Below are 14,725 nucleotides of genomic sequence, written 5' to 3' on the forward strand. Positions count from 1 at the left end.
TCTCAAACTTTGTTCTGCAAGTTTTTTGTCGGAATAGAGCTCATAGCTGAGACGATCTCCAAATAATATATTAACTAGTCTGCAAGATACTGGCCTCCGTGTGGATGTAGTAGTTCGGGTGGGTAGCTGCGTCAGCATGCGTAGGCTGCAAAGGAACAAGTAATAGGTTTATTCCATGCTGAAAAGAGAAGAAAGAAAACACAGCGTTTCGTCCGTGGAGCCTTCTTCAGGTGTGAGAAAAACAGGGCATAAGCAAAGGTAACGTAGCAGGAGAACAAAAGCAGGGAAAGAGGAGGACAGGCACCTGACAGCGTGATTTCTCTCTTGAATGGTTACTAAATACGTTATGTGAACATGCCACCCGTAGAACTGTATATAGTTTCGCTGCTCCAGGCCTTTAGAGATTGATTGTAAGAGCGGGCAGGTAGGAGGTATGGATCCTGTGCAGGACTCAGGAGCGAGAGGGAACACCAATCCAAATCGCGAAGCAAAACGTATACCAGGAAGCAAGCAAGAAGGTCGGAAAACGAGAAAGACAACCAGAGAGCAACAACCCGAAACTCAAGACAAAGTCGAAATCGAGGGGCAGGCTAGAAGATCAAACACCGAGTGGAAACTAGCAGTGAAATAACGCGAACTCGAGGAGAACCCGCAAGAGTGAGCGGGAAGTGAGGAAAGAGGGGAACTGAAATAGTGACGGGAGTGAACGGTGATTGAGGGGGGGGGGAGGGTATTACTCGCGGCGTGAGCGTTTGTTAAACACGGTTCGCGTGGGAATGCGAGACGGGACAGAGACGCGTGTGGAATGTGTAACATTGACGGCTTAAAGGGTGACTATAACAGATGCTGGACTTTTACATTTTGCCATATCATCGAGAACTTCTCTGTTTTCAACTCCCGAAAAAGGTACCGTAGCTGTATTTTGACAGTAACGGTTTCGAAGTTACTGCTGGTATAAACAGATGAGTGTCCCCGCGCACATTTTTAGCAGTTTCAAAATCCATGTAACTTTACAAGACGAAGAAAAATGAGAAAGACAGACTTAATATTATAAAGACTCAAAATCAAAACCATAAAGTCAACTAAGTATGGAACTCGTAAAAACACAGAACACTGAAATCGACAAACCTTTATTTACATATTATCCATTTTTTAATACGAAGCAGAAGTAGCTCCCACTGAATCCAATACCAGGTGTGTTAAAGTACCGCGCACCGATTTCTGTTTGTGTGACAGACCGCTTGCAAATAAGAATATTTTAAAGCGGACAAAGAACAAAGATAGAGCAATCGGTACTCCTGGCGCGTCTGAATTGAAAAACCATGTGAGTGACAAACCAGCACTTGTTTGGCTGAACTCCAGACCCATATCTTAGCAGCAGGGAGCGCTGTGATTGGGCGAAAACTACCTAAAATGAGAGCGGACACTGTGATTGGACAATTCATGGTAGCGAAACGGGCCTTGATTGGCTAAGACCACCAACTTTGAACAGAAGGCAATGTGCTAGTGAGCAGCCCGATGTGTTTAAAAGAACGACAAGCCAGGAAGGAGTCGAACCCACAATCTTCTGATCCGTAGTCAGAGTAAGAAGGATACCCGGCTCAGGTTCCACCGAGATTTGAACTCGGATCACTGGATTCAAAGTCCAGAGTGCTAACCATTACACCATGGAACCGCTAGCTTGTGAAAGAGCTTTAAAGATCCATAATGAGATCTTCTGCGTGTGTAATTTGTCTGCGTGAGACTCCGGTGTCTGTGTGACGTCGAAGCTCTGCTGTAGCCGCTGTGCATCTGAGCTCTACAAACGGTTCCGTCCGCTTTCAGTCTTATAGACACGTCCGCACTCCCACTTAAAAAGCACCCCTTTTCTCACACATTCAGCCCAAATTCGTGCGGTGTTCCTGGTCATTTCAATCTCACTTCGACGTCAGGTTTTTAACTCGTTTCTGCAGTCTTGTTTCAAGCGTTTCTCTGTCATTTGACCTCACGGGTACTCGACATTTTTGTAGCAGTATGGGAACACTCTTAAGAGAAATTGCAACACTTTACAGCGAGTGGCTGGAGACAAACATTTCGTGAGTTCATTCCAATACCGCCCCGTAATTCCAATACTTTTTCTTAATGAGGCGAGCTTTTTGTTAATCTTACAAGTGTAGATGAGACCGTAAATATAACTTTAGGTTAACAATGATGAGCTCTTGAACTTGAGTTCGGAATTCTCATCCTATTTTCTGCTTTGTTTTCTTTTTTACAGGTGTGTTTTTACTATTTTAGGGTCTTCAGGTGCTTTGCTTGATGAAAGAAGTTACATTCCGACTCTCTGGTCTGCTTTAGTACTAGAAGAGAGAAGCAGTCTGGAAGATGTGAAAACTATGTGATATTTTGGAAGAAAGCGGTTTTTCTTTGATATCGTAATCAAGCATAATTTCAGCTCGACACATAAACACTTTGGTTTAAAGAGACGTTATTTTAAAACACAAGATGTAGCAAACACGTGTAACCAAGTTGACTACTTGAGCGCTCTTTCCACTCACAAATGACCCAGAGCGCAGTATCTGGGGCTCGAAGGTTATTTTGTGGTGATAGTTAACAGACGTGGTTCAAGGAGGTATCTCCGTCAGGAGGGAAAAGGAGCCCTTCCCTGACCGGGAATCGAACCCGGGCCGCGGCGGTGAGAGCGCCGAATCCTAACCACTAGACCACCAGGGAGACGGTCGACTCAATTCAATTCAATTCAATTCAAGGTGCTTTATTAGCATGACCGATGGGTACAATCAGTGTTGCCAAAGCAAATGAAAGTAATGATATTTACATGAAACAAAACAAAAATAGAAGTAAAATAAAATCTACAGACATATTACAGACATTTACAACAAAGACATATTATACAATATTGACATATTCTGTAGGCGGCTGGAGCATTATTGGGAGACAGACTCACTGTTCCTCAGGCTGTGACAGGAGATCACATACTGGGCTGCCAGTTCAACTGAGTTCCCTCCTCCCTCTCCCAGTAGGATTGGGACCCGTTGTGATTCTGGCAGGTGTGGGAACTCTGGGATTATATTTCTGAATTTCGGGAAGAATGTTTCTCTAATCCCAGAGTATCTGTCACAGTGCAGTAGGAAGTGCACCTCTGTCTCTATTTCTCCCCGCTGGCAGTGGGAGCACAGCCTGTCCTCTCTGGACAGCCAGGTCTGCCTGTGTCGCCCAGTTTCTATGGCCAGGTTGTGGTCACTGAGCCTGTACTTCGTCAGGGTCTGTTTCTGTTTGTTATTTTTTATTTTGGTCAAATATTCAGCTAGTGTGTATTGTCTGTTTAAGGTTCTGTAACATTCCAGTTTATGTTGTGTTTGTGTGTGTGTGTCCCAGTGTGTGAGATATTGCTGTTTGATCTGTGCTGTGATGTGGTTGAGTCTGGGTTGTGGTGCTCTAGCAGTGCTGTCCTGAGGCTGGTTAGTGTCGGTGTGGCTCAGGGGGCTCTGTTTTGGGCTCAGCTCTTGGCTCAGCAGGGCTTTGTGGTGGTAGGAATTTTGGTCACTGTTTTTTAGGTGTAGCCAATACTTGAATATTCTTTTCTGTATGTTTATCAATAGTGGGTACTGGCCTAATTCGGCCCTGCACCCGTTGTTAGGAGTTCTTCTCTGCGCACGGAGGATGTTTCTACAGATCTCCATGTGCAGAGTTTCTGTGGGGTGTTTGTCCCATTGGGTGTAATCCTGGTCTGTGAGGGGACCCCACACTTCACTGCCGTAGAGGGCAATGGGTTGGATTACACTTTCAAATATTTGGAGCCAGATTCTTGTTGGTGGGTTGATGTTGAAGAGCCTCCTTCTTATTGCGTAGAAAGCCCTGAGTGCCTTCTCCCTCAGTGCCTTCACTGCCAGGTCAAAACTCCCGGAAGAGCTGATGGTGAGACCGAGATATGTGTAGCTGGATGTGTGCTCCAATGTGTTGTTGTTGAGTGTGAATTTGTACCTGTTTCCCTGAGGTCTGGCTTTCTTCTGGAAAACCATAACTCTGGTCTTGTCCAGATTGACTGTCAGTGCCCAGGTCTGACAGTACTGCTCCAGCAGTGCCAGGTTCTGCTGCAGCCCCTGTTCTGTGGGCGACAGCAGGACCAGGTCATCTGCGTAGAGCAGGAACTTGATTTCTGTGTCGTGTAGTGTGAGACCAGGAGCTGCAGACTGCTCCAACATTCCTGCTAATTCATTGATATAGATATTGAACAGTGTTGGGCTCAGGCTGCAGCCCTGTCTCACCCCGCGGCCTTGGGTGAAGAATTTAGTCCTTTTGTTTCCAATTTTCACTGCACATTTGCTCTCTGAATACATTGATTTAATGATGTCGTACACTTTGCCCCCTATGCCACTTTGGAGTAGTTTATAAAACAATCTCTCATGCCAAATCGAGTCAAATGCTTTTTTGAAATCGACAAAGCAGGCAAAAATTTTTCCTTTGTGTTTTTGGTGGACGTGTTTGTCTATCAGTGTGTGTAGGGTGTAAATGTGATCAGATGTGCGGTGATCTGGCAAGAAGCCAATCTGACTTTTACTCAGGACATTGTGTTCGGTAAGGAAGGCCAGTATTCGTGTATTCAGGATACTGCAGAATACCTTCCCCAGGTTACTGTTCACACAGATGCCCCGGTAGTTGCTGGGATCGAGTTTATCTCCACTCTTATAGATGGGCGTGATCAGTCCTTGGTTCCAGGCCTCGGGGAAACATCCGGCTGTCATGATGAGATTGAGGAGTTTGAGCAGGGCTTGTTGCAACTTTGGGCTGCTGTGTCTCAGCATCTCATTTATGACACCATCATGGCCACAGGCTTTGCGTGGTCTGAGGGCCTGGAGTTTGTCCAGTAGCTCCTGCTCAGTGATTGGGGAGTCTAAGGGGTTTTGGTTGTCTTTGATAGCCAATTCCAAAATTTTGAGTTTTTCATAAATGGTGTTTTGGTCTGATTGATTTGTATTTGGGAGCTTTTCATAGAGATTTTCAAAGTATGTTTGCCAGATTGTTCCATTTTGGATGGCCAATTCTTCTGGTTTTGATTTGTTTAAGTTGTTCCACTTCTCCCAGAAACAGTTCTGATTTAGTGACTCCTCAATTTCTGCAAGTTGTTTGTCTATGTATGTGTTTCTTTTCTTTTTCAGCGTGTGTTTGTAAAGTTTTACCATGTCACAGTACCTGAGTCGCAGATCTGTGTTGTGTGGTTGTCTGTGTTTTTCATTTGAGACTTTTCGTAGTGCATTTCTGATGTTTTTGCACTCCGTATCAAACCACTTTTCTTTTGCTTTTGTTTTTTGGTAGTTTTTTGATTTAGTTGTTTTTAGCTTAGATTTTGATGCTAGTTTGTGGAATAGGTGATTTAGTTTTTGTGTGGCCAAGTTGATGCCTAATTTGTTGGTTTGATACGGAGTGTTTAGGAATGTGTCCATCAGTGTCTGAATTTCGTCATCGCCCAGTGCAGTTTGGTATCTGTCCAGGCTGTCTGTGTCCCATCTGTACGCCTGGTTGAGGTCATACAGCTGGCTGGGCTGTGTCAGTGTGTCTCTGTACTGGTGTGCTCTCTTCATGTAGAGTGTGATCTGGCTGTGGTCGGAGAGGGGAGTTTGTGGCCTGACAGTGAAGGCACTGATACAGGAGGGGTCCAGGTCGGTGATGGCATAGTCCACCACACTGCTGCCCAGAGCTGAGCTGTAGGTGAACCTGCCTAGAGAGTCCCCTCTAGTCCTGCCGTTGACGATGTACAGGCCCAGCCCTTGACAGAGCTGCAGCAGCTCGCGCCCGGTGCTGTTGACCGTAGTGTCATGGCTGCACCTGTGTGAGGTGACCGGTGTGTGGTACAGAGGGGATTGTCCGAATATGTGAGTGTTTCCCTGTGTGCTGGTGAAGTCTGCCAGTGTGCCTGTTCGTGCGTTGAGGTCACCATAGAGCAGCACGTTTCCCTGGCCCTGGAAGTGACCGATCTCCGTGTGGAGACTGGGGAGAATTCCCTCACTGTAGTAGGGGGATTCTGAGGGCGGGATGTAGACAGCACACAGGAAAACCTCGTTTTCTGTACAGATGGTATTTCTTTTGATTTTAAGCCAAACTCGTGACTCTTCTTTCTTTACTAATTGTATGGAGTGACTGAGCTCCGCTCTGTACCACACAATGATCCCCCCAGAGTCTCTGCCCCGGGTGATTTGGGGTTTTTTGACAGAGGGCACCATGATCTCCTTGTAGCCTGGGGGACAGTGGGTAGCCAAGTCTCCCCGACACCATGTCTCCTGTAGGATCATGATGTCTGTCTCCTTTACATCCTTGATAAATTCAGGATCAGTGCTCTTCAGCCCAAATGCTGACGAGCCCAGACCCTGAATGTTCCACATACTTATCTTTAGAGATCTCATTGTTATCGCTTGAATTATCTTTGCAAGTTGTTATTGTTTTCTGGAACTGTATCAAATTTGTGTTGGACATTTACATCATCGACAGAAACAAGTATTGTGCTGGGTTTTTGTCTGTCGCTGTGGGTGGTGGAAGTTCAGCTCATAAGCCGGGTGCAGATGAGGTTCAGGAGCTGCCGGATTTCTCCCAGCTCCAAACCGCTCGGGACTGCTGGTCTGGCCAGGGCTGCGGCGTAGCTGTGCAGGAGGGGCTCGGTCCGGCTCTGTAGTTGTGCTGGGTGGGGAGGGGTTGTGGTTCTGGTCCGGTTCAGCTGCTGGTCTGGGTGAGGGGCATGGGGTGGGGCGCTGGTTCTGGTCCTGTTAGGTCGTTGGTCTGGGTTGGAGGGCTGTAGGGTGGTGCTGGTTCTGTTCTTTGTGGGTTGAGCTGGTCTGGGTTGGGGGTGTGGGTGCTGGGGCGTTCCTCTGGTAGTCCTCCTGTTTCTCTCTGGGGTGCTGTTCGGGTGTCTGCCCAGTGTGGTGTCTTTCAGAGTTTTTGTGAAGAGTCCAATGGTCTGTTTTTTGAGGTGTTTATGGTCGTGTAGGTGCTGTGGTCCAAGGGTGGAGTGATGGGCCAGGTAGACGATTGGGAGCAGGGCGCAGCACCGTGAGATCTCGGCATTGATTCTCTGGATGGTGTGGTGCTGCTCGTCCTGTCTCGGCAGCAGGGTGGAGATGACAATTCGGGCGCGAGGGAACTCCTGTATGGCCCTCTCTGCCACTCTCCTGATGGACTGGGCCACCTGCTCCCTCTGGGTCCTCAGGTCGTTGGTGCCGGTGTGGATGATGATGTGCTGAGGGGCTCCCAGTACCGACCTGGACAGCAGCTGCAGGGCCTTCTCTGTCGTCGGACACCAGAGCTTTGCTGTTTGTAATCCTGGGAAGAGCCTGTGCTCATCGATGTACCTCCCGTTGGAGTCGATGAGAAGGGCTACTTCCATGCGTCTGCCTCTGGTGTCCAGTCTGCTGGAGGGGCGCTGTGCTGCCGGGCGGGCGGCTGCTTGGGGGGGTGCAGTGTGTGAGGTGGAGGAGTTGGGTGGGGCCGGGTGTGTGTGTGGGTCACCCTGAGTGTTCGGCAAGGTGGATGTGCTTTTGGGCAGTGGAGTTGTGAGGGGATTTGGGGTGCCGGGGGGTGCAGTGGGTGTGGTGTTTGCTACGGTGGGGGTACTGGGTAAGTGGGAGTTGGTGGTGGGGGTTGTAGGGGTGTCAGGTTGTGTGGAGGTGGGTGTGTCTTTGCGGGTTGGGGGTGGGTGTTGTGTGTTGTGTGTTCTGGGTCTCAGGGCTGTTCTGTTGCAGTCCGGGCTGCAGTGGGAAGTAGTGAGTTTCCTCAGCTGGTCTTTGAGAGTCTTGCTTGTCCTCTCCGCGAGCTGCAGCTCCTCTCTCAGCTCTGCTACTTCCGACTGCAGCTTACTGTTGTCCTGCAGCAGCTCCTCCATCTGTGCCCTGAGCTGTTTGTTGGAGGTTTTACATTCATTCTTGTGTTTGTTAACCTCGTCTCTTAGCTGTTGTGCTGTCTGCCCCTCTGTGAGTCTCCCCAGCATCAGCTCCTTGAACTCAGTGAAGTCCAGCTCCAGAGCAGAGAGTTTCTCTCTCAGGAGGCGCACTGTGCTGTGGTCACAGGGGGGTTGGTGTGGGCTGTGTGTGTCCGGGTGGTGTGTTTCTGTGTTGCCGAGGGCTACACTCTTGCTGGGCTGTTCTGTGGCTGAGGTTGTGTTTGTGGGCTCTAAAACAGGTGGAGCTGAACTCTCCGGTGCTGTGGGCATCAGGCTGCTGGGTTTTTCTCCTGTTTCTGGGGGAGGTTTCTCCAGGTCGGCCTGTGTTTTAAGGTCTGTGAACTTTTCCTCGAAAAGCTCCAGAGCGGCCTCACTGCCCTGTATCATCACTGTACCATTGTGGTAGGTGTTGACAGTCAGGACAGTGTCTTCTACCTCGCTGTCGCCCCCTATGGAGATTTGCCTGCCTTTGCTGATGCCCCTTCTGGTGGTGTTTGTATAATTCTTACACACAGCTGTGTGCCAGGCATTCGGATGCTCAGTAAAAAAGAGCAGGTTGGTTTTTACGTGTTTTTCTCCTGCCTGGCAGTAGTCAGCAATGAGGGTCTCTGGGTTTTCTTTCATCCAGGAGTCTTTGTACTGTTTCCTGGTCTTAACGGTTTTCACGTCCTCAGGGTACTGGAGTACTGTGCTGAGGGGGCAGGGCTGCTCCAGTGGGGCTGTATTCTGCTCTGTACTCATCTTCCTCTTTTAAATACAATGGGCCCAGGTGAGAAGAGCAAACAGACGGCCTGGCTCGGGCGTTTTGAATACAATCAGCCCCCTGTTGCTTGGGAACAGGTTCTTCAACTTTGGCCTTTTGAGTGTAGTGGGCCCAAGTGGTATTTTGTTTAATTTAAACTTTAAGGTAACTTTTTCTAAAGACTTTTTAAACTTTTATCTAGCAAAGCAGTTCAATTTTTTAGAGGCCTCTTCAAGAAAGGAGAAGAAAGAACAGGGCTTACCAGGTGTTTTTCGTGTTGGTGGCTGAGTTCTTGGCTTCTCCTGATGCTGCTTCTATTTTCCCTTTCCTTCTTGTTTCACTGTGTGTGAAGAGAAGACAGCGGTAACCTGGATTCGCGCCGGTGGTCTTAATAGGACACAGAGAGCGATCGACACGCTTTTACAGTCTGTGTAGCGACAGCAGCGACACTGAGAGCTGCTGTGTGTAAGAAAGAGAAAATACGATCTGCTTGGAACAAAGACCTTGTTGCATAGCGAAACGTCTTGATACTCGAAGGTGTTTGTGGGATTATTTTTCCGTGACTTATTTTCGTTTTCACATTTTAGGAGATCATTCTCTCAGACCCGCAGGGTGATGGTTGGGAGCGAGTCCGGACGTGTCTAAGAGACCGAGCTCTTCGGTGTGAGTTTTTAGCGATTTAGAGATTGATTGTAAGAGCGGGCAGGTAGGAAGTATGGATCCTGTGCAGGACTCAGGAGCGAGAGGGAACACCAATCCACATCGCGAAGCAAAACGTATACCAGGAAGCAAGCAAGAAGGTCGGAAAACGAGAAAGACAACCAGACAGCAGCAACCAAACCTCAAAACAAGGTTGAATCATCAATGTGTGAAATTTGCTCCAAAATCCGGTTATAAAAATCGTATTAGCTTAAAAATAATGTATAAGCATGCCCCAATAACAAAACAACAGCCTTATACAATGAGGGGTTGCTGCTGGTCCATGAGGCTGCGGGTTTTCCTCTTTTACATTTTGCCATATCATCGAGAACTTCTCTGCTTTCTACTCCCGAAAAAGGCACCGTAGCTGTATTTTGACAGTAACGGTTTCGAAGTTACTGCGGGTATAAACAGATGAGTGTCCCCGCGCACATTTTTAGCACAGTTACATGGATTTTGGAACTTTACAAGACGAAGATAAATGAGAAAGCCATACTTAATATTATAAAGACTCAAAATCAAAAGCATAAAGTCAACTAAGTATGGAACTAGTAAAAACACAAAACACTGAAATCGACAAGCCTTTATTTACATGTTATCCATTTTTGAATACGAAGCAGAAGTAGCTCCCACTGAATACAAACACCAGGTGTGTTAAAATACCGCGCACCGATTTCTGTTTGTGTGACAGATAGCTTGACAAATAAGACGAATATTTTAAAGCGGACAAAGAACGAAAATAGAACAATCGGTACTCCTGGCGGGTCTAAATTGAAAAACCATGTGAGTGACAAACCAGCACTTGCTTGGCTGAACTCCAGACCCATATCTTGGCAGCAGGGAGCGCTGTGATTGGGCGAAAACTACCTAACATGAGAGCGGACACTGTGATTGGACAATTCTTGTTAGCGATACGGGTCTTGATTGGTTATGGCTATCAACAATGAACAGATGTGCTAGTGAGCAGCCCGATGTGTTTAAAAGAAAGACGAGCCAGGCAGGAGTCGAACCTACAATCTTCTGATCCGTAGTCAGACGCGTTATCCATTGCGCCACTGGCCCCGCTGACACAGCTGCACCGCACCACAGTGAGCTCAGCGCCGCTACTAGTACGGCATCGCCCCGCTCCAACTTTTCTAACTTGGATACACGCGTTTTCTACATTTTGTCGAAATCTATGTGTAACGTTGAAACTCCGCTTGAGTTCGACATCAAAGAAAAACCGTTTTCTTCCAAAACACCATACAGCTGTCACGTATTCCAGACTTTAGTTATCTCTTTAATTAGTGTAATCTTAGGTCCTGTTGTTGTTTCACTCAGTTGAGCAGTTGGAAATATTTTTCAGTTGTGACCTTTATTATTATTCAGTTGTGACCTTTTAAACATAAATCAGAAGGACAGCAGACCCTGTTGGGCGAGCAGATCACAGATTCGGAAAAAAAAGCTTCCTTCATCAATGAAAATTACCTGAACGGCTCTGGAATCCTAAAAGCACACCTGTAATGAAGCAATGAGAGCCGAAATCAGGAGAGTTTTGTACATAAGTTCAGGAAGTGATCGATTTTAACTTAACGATACATTAAAGGTTTCTTTTTTACACCGATGAAGATGTAAGAAAAACACACCTCACAGGTTCCACCGAGATTTGAACTCGGATCGCTGGATTCAGAGTCCAGAGTGCTAACCATTACACCATGGAACCGCTGTGCTACATTCTGATGTAGCAGCTGTCCATCTGAGCCCTGCAAACTGTTCCGTCCGCTTTCAGTCTCACAGACACGTCCCAATCCCGCTTAACAATCACCGATCACTAACCATCGGGCTCCAGATACTTTGCTCCTGCGCTCTGGGTCATTTGTGAGAGGAAAGAGCGCTCAAGCAGTCATGTGGAAGAGCACTTCACTGTTGTTTAACTGGATTATTTCTGTTAGTCCGATACGGTGCTTCCATCCCATTAAAAACTAAAACACTAAAGAGTTTTGTTAGAAACGGACTCACCCGAGACGCACACAAGGACCGTTGAACTCGAGTCTTTGTATCTAAATACAAGAAGAAAATCTGTTTTACACGCAAATATCATCAGCAGCATGTGAGCTCCTGAAGAGAACCAAGTTTACTTGTGGGTGGATTCTCTCATGTGGGGTCTTCCCTTGTGCTCCTGCGTCAATTGTATCAATAAAGTTTCACTTTCCGTGGGGATCGGTCTCTCAGACACGCCGGACTCGCTGTCAGCCATCTCCCTGAGTGCTAAGAGAACGATCTCCTAAAATCTGAAAAAAAATCTCAAAGCGTCTCGGTACCCATTTTGTACCAAACAGATCGTATTTCCTCTTTCTTACACACAGCAGCTCTCAGTGTCGCTGCTGTCGGTACACAAACTGTAAAAGCGTGTCGATCGCTCTCTGTCTTATTAAGATCACCGGCGCGAATCCCAGTTACCGCTGTCTTCTCTTCACACACAGTGAGAAAATCCACCGTCTCCGTTGAGTCTGTGATTATCAGCCACTCTATCAGGGGGAGTCGACACACTGGATACTTTATCTGTAAAAACGGGACGATCACACTTGAAGACAACCAACACAGGGAGCTATTGCTTCAGCCTTTATTAAGCTTTCAACCAACCTCTGAGATGCGCTATTTTCAATTTCAGCCTAAATTCGTGCGGTGTTCCTGGTCATTTCAATCTCACTTCGACGTCAGGTTTTTAACTCGTTTCTGCAGTCTTGTTTCAAGCGTTTCTCTGTCATTTGACTTCACGGGTACTCGAGATTTTTGTAGCAGTATGGGAAGACTCTAAAGAGAAATTGCAACACTTTACAGCGACTGGCTGGAGACAAACATTTCGTGAGTTCATTCCAATACCGCCCTGTAATTCCAATACTTTTTCTTAATGAGGCGAGCTTAAGCTTGTTAATCTTACAAGTGTAGATGAGACCGTAAATATAACTTTAGGTTAACAATGATGAGCTCTTGAACTTGATTTCGAAATTCTCATCCTATTTTCTGCTTTGTTTGCTTTATTACACGTGTGTTTTTACTATTTTAGGGTCTTCAGGTGCTTTGCTTGATGAAAGAAGTTACAATCTGACTCTCTGGTCTGCTTTAGAACTAGAAGAGAGAAGCAGTCTGGAAGATGTGAAAACGGTGTGATATTTTGGAAGAAAGCGGTTTTTCTTTGATTTCGTATTTTAAAACACAAAATGTAGAAAACACGTGTAATCAAGTTGACTACTTGAGTGCTCTTTCCACTCACAAATGACTCAGAGCGCAGGAGCGGAGTATCTGCAGCTCGAAGGTTATTTTGTGGTGATAGTTAAGAGACGTGGTTCAAGTACAGTAGGTATCTGCGTCAGGAGGGAAAAGGGGACTCTTCCCTGACCGGGAATCGAACCCGGGCCGCAGCGGTGAGAGCGCCGAATCCTAACCACTAGACCACCAGGGAAACGGTTGGCTCTCTCCCTGTGTGCGAAGAGAAGACAGCGATAACCTGGATTCGCGCCGGTGGTCTTCATAGGACACAGAGAGCGATCGACACCCTTTTACAGTCTGTGTAGCGACAGCAGCGACACTGAGAGCTGCTGTGTGTAAGAAAGTGAAAATGAGATCTATTTGATACAAAGACTTTTTTGCACAGCGAGACGTCTTGATACTCGAAGGTTTGTGGGATTATTTTTCCGTGTTTTATTTACGTTTTCAGATTTTAGACATCTAATCTCATTGGTTCCGTGGTGTAATGGTTAGCACTCTGGACTTTGAATCCAGCGATCCGAGTTCAAATCTCGGTGGAACCTCAGCAGTGTATCTTTCTTACTTCTTTGTCGGGTGAGCGTTTTGTTAATATTAAGTGTAGCAATGAAACCTTCAATGTAGCGTTAAGTTAAAATCGATCACTTCTTGAATTTATGTAGGAAACTCTCCTGATTTGAGGTTTCATTGCTTCATTACAGGTGTGCTTTTATGATTCCAGAGTCAAGTTCAGGTACTTTGCTTGATGAAAGAAGCTTTTTTTTTTAAATCTGTGATCTGCTCACCCAACACGGTCTGCTGTCCTACTGAAAGAGAGAAGCAGAGTAAGGAAGATGTTCATTCTTGAGAGTTTTTGCTCAATCACAGCGCACCCTGCTGTCAAGATTCTGGCTGAGATTGTAGCCAATCATGTGCTGCTCAGTCAATTCAATTCATTTCAAGGTGCTTTGTTGGCAAGACCAATGAATAAATCAGCATTGTCAAAGTAAAACAAATACAGTTAACATGAAAAGGTCCAAAGACATTTACATCTTAATTTAGACATAAGACATTTACATATAAACATATGCAGCATTTTTTGTGAGACAGACTCACTGTTCCTCAGGCTGTGACAGGAGATCACATACTGGGCTGCCAGTTCACCTGAGTTCCCTCCTCCCTCTCCCAGTAAGATTGAGACTTGTTGTGATTCTGGCAGGTGTGGGGATTCTGGGATCAGATTTCTAAATTTGGGCAGGAATGTTTGTCTAATCCTAGAATATTTGTCACAGTGCAGCAGAAAGTGCATCTCTGTCTCTGTTTCTCCCCGCTGGCAGTGGGAGCACAGCCTGTCCTCTCTGGGCAGCCAGGTCTGCCTGTGTCGCCCAGTTTCTATGGCCAGGCTGTGGTCACTGAGCCTGTACTTCTTCAGGTATCGCTTAGCATGCGAGAGGTAGCGAGATCGATGCCCGCATTCTCCAGTCTGTCTTGTATCCCCAAGCAGCGAGCATTGAAATGTCATGCTTACAAGGAAACAAAATCTAAACCAAAGCACAAAGCCAATTGAACACTTGTAATAACCCTTATATCGACAAGGAGGCTTTACTTCTATTTTCATTTGTTTTTGAATTACAAAGCTGAGGAAGCAGTCCTTGACATTCAAACACATGCAAAAAGACTATCTGATGTATTTTAACAGAAACGCCATCCTTACTTTAAAAATAACATTACACTGCCTGGCACATTCAGTTATATCCTGACACGAGACATAAAAAGTAATAATTATGGCCCACAAATTAACCGACTGATTTGATCAATTGAAGTGTTCTGATTTTAGAGCCCCCTGTAATTTTTGCTAATTAGAACAACAACAATGCTGAGCCTTCAGCACAGCTCAAAGATCAAGATCAGCTGGTCTCAAACTTTGTTCTGCAAGTTTTTTGTCGGAATAGAGCTCATAGCTGAGACGATCTCCAAATAATATATTAACTAGTCTGCAAGATACTGGCCTCCGTGTGGATGTAGTAGTTCGGGTGGGTAGCTGCGTCAGCATGCGTAGGCTGCAAAGGAACAAGTAATAGGTTTATTCCATGCTGAAAAGAGAAGAAAGAAAACACAGCGTTTCGTCCGTGGAGCCT

At 46.3% G+C, this 14,725-nt stretch overlaps 6 non-coding genes across 6 annotated transcripts; 1 reads left to right on the forward strand and 5 right to left on the reverse strand.

The window, feature by feature from the left end:
- Positions 1–1,603: 1,603 nt before the first annotated feature.
- On the reverse strand, positions 1,604–1,675 carry trnaq-uug (transfer RNA glutamine (anticodon UUG)). The gene has a single exon. It is a non-coding gene; the product is annotated as a tRNA-Gln (tRNA).
- A 962-nt stretch (positions 1,676–2,637) lies between these two features.
- trnae-cuc (transfer RNA glutamic acid (anticodon CUC)) lies at positions 2,638–2,709 on the reverse strand. Its single transcript has one exon. It is a non-coding gene; the product is annotated as a tRNA-Glu (tRNA).
- Positions 2,710–10,351: 7,642 nt separating this feature from the next.
- Positions 10,352–10,424, reverse strand: trnar-acg (transfer RNA arginine (anticodon ACG)). The gene has a single exon. It is a non-coding gene; the product is annotated as a tRNA-Arg (tRNA).
- A 568-nt stretch (positions 10,425–10,992) lies between these two features.
- On the reverse strand, positions 10,993–11,064 carry trnaq-cug (transfer RNA glutamine (anticodon CUG)). The gene has a single exon. It is a non-coding gene; the product is annotated as a tRNA-Gln (tRNA).
- Positions 11,065–12,732: 1,668 nt separating this feature from the next.
- Positions 12,733–12,804, reverse strand: trnae-cuc (transfer RNA glutamic acid (anticodon CUC)). The gene has a single exon. It is a non-coding gene; the product is annotated as a tRNA-Glu (tRNA).
- A 277-nt stretch (positions 12,805–13,081) lies between these two features.
- Positions 13,082–13,153, forward strand: trnaq-uug (transfer RNA glutamine (anticodon UUG)). The gene has a single exon. It is a non-coding gene; the product is annotated as a tRNA-Gln (tRNA).
- The last annotated feature ends 1,572 nt before the right edge of the window (positions 13,154–14,725 follow it).

The sequence above is a fragment of the Atractosteus spatula genome, chromosome 6 (assembly GCF_055471065.1).
Source record: "Atractosteus spatula isolate fAtrSpa1 chromosome 6, fAtrSpa1.hap1, whole genome shotgun sequence".
Taxonomy (NCBI): domain Eukaryota; kingdom Metazoa; phylum Chordata; class Actinopteri; order Semionotiformes; family Lepisosteidae; genus Atractosteus; species Atractosteus spatula.